Genomic DNA, 7,372 nt, shown 5'->3' on the forward strand with positions numbered 1-7,372 from the left:
AAAGCTCAACACTGGGCGTGCCACTTGATATCGAAGGCATGGTATGCCAACCATACTCGTGACTTGGGCGTTCTACTTGGGTCCCAGGCGTGGCACGCCAATGCTTGAAGAAGCTTAAGCACCAATACTAGGCATGCCACTTGATGTCGAAGGCGTGGCACGCCAGCTCTAGCACCCAAGGGGAAAGAAGACTAGGTGTGCCACTTGAGACTTAAGGCGTGGCACGCCAGGGCAAGATAACTATGGGTGTGCCACTTGAATGCTGGGCATGGCACGCCTATCACTTCTCATTCATGCACTATCAAAGGGCGTGGCACGCCAGTATTGTTTTCCAGAAAGGAAGATTGAAGCATTATCAAGGGCGTGGCACGCCACCTACTGGGCATAGCACGCTAGTATTATTTTTAGAGAGGATGGATGGAGTGTATACTATGGGCGTGGCACGCCATACCTGGGCGTGCCACGCTGGTTCACGGTTCCAGAGAAGAAGAGCAAAAGGGAAGAGCCTGGGCGTGCCACTTGAGCTCGAAGGCGTGGCACGCCAGGCTAACTATGCAAAGGAAAGACCCTGGGCGTGCCACTTGGGCTCGTAGGCATGGCACGCCAGGGTGGTTAATGGAGAAGGCGTGCCACTTGCAAGCCAAGCGTGGCACGCCAAGCCAAGCTGAGAAGCTAGGCGTGGCACACCACTCAAACGCCAGTCACACGCTAGGCACATGCTTCATTTTATGAGTTTTTCTTTCTCTTTTTTAGTGTAATTTTCTTTTCTCTTTTGTATTTTCTTAATTCTAGTGATAGGAGTAGTATAAATAACCTCTAGAAGTACTGAAAATGGGGTTAGATTGGCAAGTAGGTTAGATACCTTTACTTTTAGTTTTACTTTTACACTTCATCTTCTCCATCTCTTGTACTTTTCTCTAAGCTATAAGTAGCTAAACTCCCTTTCCTGTTGTACTCGATGGATTAATGATAGTGAATTTCTTCTTCTCTTCATCTTTTTTTTATTTGCTAGAAGGAATTTCGTTCTTCATGCTAGTGTTCAATCATCTTGGGAAAAAGGTTGAGTGCAAAATGGGTTTCATGGGAACTTTGCAAAAGGAAACATGAAACCATGCTTGAAATCCCTTCTCATACTTGAGTAGATTTGGGTTTTGGGATTGGATATGGTGACATATAATCCAGCAACTATTTGGATCTATGAGGATGTGTGGTATAATCAGGGACCAAGCATATCTCTCTTCATGACCAATTAGACCAAGGAATTGGCTGATTATTAAGATTTGAGAGATTAAATCACCAAGGGATTGGGGTTCAATCAATCATGATTGCCAAGAGGTCAATGAGTTACATGATTGAAGATGAGATGAGCTGAATTTAATTCAAAGGGAGCAACATCTCCTAATCCCAATGAATTTTCCCCATTCTTATCTTTCCCTTTCTTTATAGCTTTCTTTAATTTCTGCTATTACCCATTTCCCATTTGAAATTCAGCCATTCTTTACATTCTTGCCATTTATCTTTCTGTATCTTATTGCTTTCATTTACTTTTAAGTCACTTACATTTCTGCTATTTAAATTTTTGCATTCAATACTCTCTACATTGATTAGCTTAAATAAATTCACTCATTAACTAAAATTTCTCAATCAATCAATCTTTGTGGATTCGACCCCACTCCTAGTGGGTTATTACTTGACGATGATTTGGTGCGCTTGCCAAAGAACGGATTCATTTTATATGGGGAGTGAATTCCGGTCATCATGTTTTATGGCGTCATTGCCGGGGATTGATTTTGAATTGACAATGATTAAGTTGATGAGCATTTAGATTAAGCATTTTCTTTACTTTGTTAGTTTCTTTAATTTCAGTCTTTACTTTAATCCTTTTAGTGTTTGAATTCTTAATTGTTCTTTGTATATATATGCACTGTAACAAAAAACATACAAACTGTTTGATACGTTGCATCAATTAATTTTGACTTACCCACCCCTCTTCCAAAAGGGGTGATAACTCTTGTTTTAGATTGTGTCTTATGTTGTGTATGACAGAAAAAAGAGGAGCTGTAACCTCTTACGATTCTAAATCAGAGAGAACATTCTTGAGATTAAAAAGAGAAGCAGTGGCAAGAGGCAAAAGAGTAGTTGGTGAAGAAGAAGAAGTAGAAGATAACCCAGTCCAAACTATGGAAGGAGAAGCACACAATCATCATGAAGAGGCAATTGGTAACCATGCCCCTCCATAAGAAAGGAGAGTGCTAGGCTCCTACATCAATCCCAATCCTGGGAATTGTGGGAGTAGCATCTTGAGACCCAACATACATGCCAACAACTTTGAGCTCAAACCACAACTAATCACTCTCGTTCAAAACAGCTGCTCATTTTGAGGGAATGCTCAAGAAGATCCCAACCAAATCTAACCACATTTTTTAGGATATGTGACACTGTGAAGTCTAATGGTGTTCACCCAGACACCTACAAACTGCTCTTGTTTTCCTTTTCTCTTAGGGATAAGGCATCAAAGTGGCTGAAATCATTTCCTAAGGAGAGCTTGACCACTTGGGAGGATGTTGTGAACAAGTTCTTAGCAAGATTTTACCCTCCACAAAGAGTCAATAGATTGAGAGCTGAGGTGCAAACCTTTAGACAACAAGATAGTGAAACACTCTATGAAGCATGGGAGAGATACAAAGAGTTGACAAGAAAATGCCCTCCGGACATGTTCAATGAATGGGTCCAACTGCACATTGATGAGCGGATAATTTATACGCTTTTTGGCATTATTTTTAGGTAGTTTTTAGTATGATTTAATTAGTTTTTACTATGTTTTTATTAGTTTTTATGCAAAATTTATATTTCTGGACTTTACTATGAGTTTGTGTGCTTTTCTATGATTTCAGGTATTTTCTGGCTGAAATTGAGGGACTTGAGCAAAAATCTGATTTAGAGGCTGAAAAAGGACTGCAGATACTGTTGGATTCTGACCTCCCTGCACTCAAAGTAGATTTTCTGGAGCTACAGAAGCCCAATTGGCACGCTCTCAATTGTGTTGGAAAGTAGACATTCTGGGCTTTCCAGCAATATATAATAGTCCATACTTTTCCCGAGTTTTGACGACGCAAACTGGCATTTAAACGCCAATTTCCTGCCCTATTCTAGCGTTAAACGCCAGAACTGAGTTACAAGCTGGAGTTAAACGCCCAAACTGGCACCAAAGATGGTGTTTAACTCCAAGAAGAGTCTCTACACGTGAAAGCTTCAATGCTCAGCCCAAGCACATACCAAGTGGGCCCCGGAAGTGGATTTCTGCACTATCTGCACTTAGTTACCTATTTTCTGTAACCCTAGCTACTAGTTTAGTATAAAAACTACTTTTAGTGATTTATTTTATATCTTCAGATCATCTTTGGAATATTTAGTCCTTAGACCTTGGAGGCTGGCCTCATGGCCATGCCTAGACCTTTCACTTATGTATTTTCGACGGTGGAGTTTCTACACCCCATAGATTAAGGTGTGGAGCTCTGCTGTTCCTCATGAATTAATGCAAAGTACTATTGTTTTTCTATTCAATTCAAGCTTATTCTTATTCTAAGATATTCATTCACACTTCAACCTGATGAATGTGATGATCCGTGACACTCATCACCATTCTCACCTATGAACGCGTGCCTGACACCCACTTCCGTTCTACATGAAAACAAGCTTGAATGCATATCTCTTAGCCTCCTGGTTCACAATCAGAGTCTTCGTGGTATAAGCTAGAATCAATTGGCGGCTATTCCTGAGATCTGGAAAGTCTAAACCTTGTCTGTGGTATTCCGAGTAGGATCTGGGAAGGGATGACTGTGACGAGCTTCAAACTCGGGAGTGTTGGGCGTAGTGACAGACGCAAAAGGATCAATGGATCCTATTCCAACATGAATGAGAACCGACAGATGATTAGTCGTGCGGTGACAGCGCATTTGGACCATTTTCACTGAGAGGACGAACCGTAGCCATTGACAACGGTGATCCCCCAACATACAACTTGCCATGGAAAGGGGTATGAATGATTGAATGAAGACAGTAGGAAAGCAGAGATTCAGAAGCAACAAACATCTCCATACGCTTGTCTGAAATCCCATCAATGAATTACATAAGTATTTTAATCTTATTTTATATTTTATTTATATTTTAATTATCAAAACCTCATAACCATTTGAATCTGCCTGACTGAGATTTACAAGATGACCATAGCTTGCTTCAAGCCGACAATCTCCGTGGGATCGACCCTTACTCACGTAAGGTTTATTACTTGGACGACCCAGTGCACTTGCTGGTTAGTTGTGCGGAGTTGTGAGAAAGAATTGAGATTATAAACATGCGTACTAAGTTTTTGGCGCCGTTGAGATCACAATTTCGTGCACCATGTTTTTGGCGCCGTTGTCGGGGATTGTTCGAGTTTGGACAACTGACGGTTCATCTTGTTGCTCAGATTAGGTAATTTTATTTTAATTTTAAGCTTTTTGTTTTTATTATTTTTATTTTTCAAAAATTTTCAAATAAAAAAATTATTCTATGACTTAAAAATTTTTAAGGATGAATTCTAGAGTTTCATGAGATATGTTGAATCCTGGCTGGCTGTTAAGCCATGTCTAATCTTTTGGACCGAGGTTTCACTTATCCTTAGAAGAGCTTCTTTGTCTTTTTCAGCAATTTAGCTGTTGTATGCAATGTTCTGCTGAAGCTTGGCTGGCCATTGGCCATGTCTAAATTTTTGGACCAAAGCTTTCACATAAAGCTTGGCTGGCTATTAAGCCATGTCTAGATTCCTTGACCGAAGCTTTAGACTAACGTTGCATGATTCCTGGAATTCTTATTAAAAATTTTGAAATCCTTATTTTCTGTTTTTCCAATTAATTTTTGAAAAATACCAAAAAAAATTTAATAAAATCATAAAAACCAAAAATAATTTGTGTTTCTTGTTTGAGTCTAGTATTAAATTTTAAGTTTGGTGTCAATTGCATCTTTTTAACTTTTCTTAAAATTTTTGAAACTCATGCATGGTGTTCTTCATGATCTTCAAGTTGTTCTTGATGATCTTCCTTGTGTGATCTTTGCATTTTCATGTTTTGTGTCTTTTCTTGTTTTTCATATGCATTTTCAATTTGTTAGTGTCTAAACATTAAAAATTTCTAAGTTTGGTGTCTTGCATGTGTGTCTTTTCTTAAAAATTTACAAAAATAAGTTTTTGGTGTTCATCTTGACATTCAAAGTGTTCTTGCATATTCTTCTTGTTTTGATTCATAATTTTTATGTTTTGTTTCAATTTTGTATTTTTCTCTCTCCTCATTAAAAATTCAAAAATAAAAAAAATATCTTTCCCTTATTCTTCTCATAAATTTCGAAAATTTGGATTGATTTAGTAAAAAGTTTTAAAAATCTAGTTGTTTATTATGAGTCAAGTCCAATTTTTAATTTAAAAATTTTATCTTTTCAAATCTTTTTCAAAAATCAAATCTTTTTCATTTATTTTTACATATTTTCGAAATTTTTTTTAAAAATTGATTTTCAAAATCTTTTTCTTATTTTTACTTCATATTTTCGAAAATCTCACTAACATTTAATGTTTTAATTCAAAAATTTTTCAAGTTGTTACTTGCCTATTAAGAAAGGTTCAATCTTTGAATTTTAAAATCATATCTTTTTGTTTCTTGTTAGTCAAGTAATCAACTTTAATTTCAAAAATCAAATCTTTTTAAATTTCTTTTTTCAAATCTTTTTCAAAATAAATTTCAATCATATCTTTTTCAAAATTTAATTTCAAAATCTTTTTCTAACCTCTTATCTTTTCAAAATTGATTTTCAAATCTTTTTCAATTAACTACCTGACTTTTTGGTTTGATTTTAAAAGTTTTCTATTTCAACCATATCTTTTTCAAAACCACATAACTAATTTTCTCTCTCTAATTTTCGAAAAATCCTCCCCACTTTTTCAAAATTCCTTTTTAATTAACTAACTGTTTTAAAATTCAATTTTATTTTATAATTTTCGAATACTAACTAATATTTAAAATAAAAACAAAAATATTTTTTATTTTATTTAATTTTCGAATTCTTCCCCCTCTCATCTCTTTCTATTTATCTATTTATCTACTAACACTCCTCTTCCACTCAAAATTTGAACCCCCTCTTCTTCTCTGAGTTTGAATTTTTCTCTTCTCCTTCTTCTATTCTTCTCTTCTTCTACTTATACAAAGGAATCTCTATACTGTGACATAGATGATTCCTCTTCTTTTCTGTTCTCTTTTTTTTCATATGAGCAGGAACAGTGATAAAGACATTCTTATTGAAGCCGATCCTGAACCTAAAAGGACTCTTAAGAGGAAACTAAGAGAAGCTAAAGCACAACCCTCTGGAGAGGACCTGACAGAAATTTTCGAAAAAGAAGGAGACATGGCCAAACCCAATAACAACGGTGGAGATGCAAGGAAGTTGTTTGGTGACTTTATTGCACCCTCTTCTGACTTCTATGGAAGAAGCATCTCAATTCTTGCCATTGGAGCAAACAACTTTGAGCTTAAGCCTCAATTAGTTTTTCTAATGCAACAAAATTGCAAGTTTCATGGACTTCCATTAGAAGATCCTCATCAGTTTTTAGCTGAATTCTTGCAAATCTATGACACTGTCAAGACCAATGGAGTTAATCCTGAGGTCTATAGGCTTATGCTTTTCCCTTTTATTGTAAGAGACAGAGCTAGAACATGGTTGGATTCACAACCTAAGGAAAGCCTAAACTCTTGGGAAAAGCTGGTCAGTGCTTTCTTGGCCAAATTCTTTCCACCTCAAAAGATGAGCAAGCTTAGACTGGAAATCCAAACCTTCAGACAAAAGGAAGGTGAGTCCCTCTATGAAGCTTGGGAAAGATATAAGCAATTAATCAAAAGGTGTCCTACTGACATGCTTCCAGAATGGAGCATCATATGTATATTCTATGATGGTCTGTCTGAGTTGTCAAAAATGTCATTGGACCATTTTGCAGGAGGATCTCTTCATCTGAAAACCCCTACAGAAGCTCAGGAACTCATTGAAATAGTTGCAAATAACCAGTTCATGTACACCTCTGAGAGGAGTCCTGTGAACAATGAGACGCCTCAGAAGAAGGAGTTCTTGAAATTGATACTCTGAATACCATATTGGCTCAGAACAAAATATTGACTCAGCAAGTCAATATGATTTCTCAAAGTCTGAATGGATTGCAAGCTGCATCCAACAGTACTAAAGAAGCATTTTCTGAAGAAGAAGCTTATGATCTTGAGAATCCTGCAATGGCAGAGGTGAATTACATGGGAGAATCCTATGGAAATACCTATAATCCTTCATGGAGAAATCATCCAAA

The 7,372-nt window shown here is 36.8% G+C and overlaps 1 non-coding gene across 1 annotated transcript; it reads right to left on the bottom strand.

Annotated features, from left to right (window-relative positions):
• Positions 1–6,831: 6,831 nt before the first annotated feature.
• Positions 6,832–6,939, bottom strand: LOC148573284 (small nucleolar RNA R71). Its single transcript, XR_015906068.1, has one exon. It is a non-coding gene; the product is annotated as a small nucleolar RNA R71 (small nucleolar RNA).
• Between the last annotated feature and the right edge of the window lie 433 nt (positions 6,940–7,372).

Source organism: Arachis ipaensis, chromosome B2 (assembly GCF_059453495.1).
Source record: "Arachis ipaensis isolate K30076 ecotype BB chromosome B2, ASM5945349v1, whole genome shotgun sequence".
Taxonomy (NCBI): domain Eukaryota; kingdom Viridiplantae; phylum Streptophyta; class Magnoliopsida; order Fabales; family Fabaceae; genus Arachis; species Arachis ipaensis.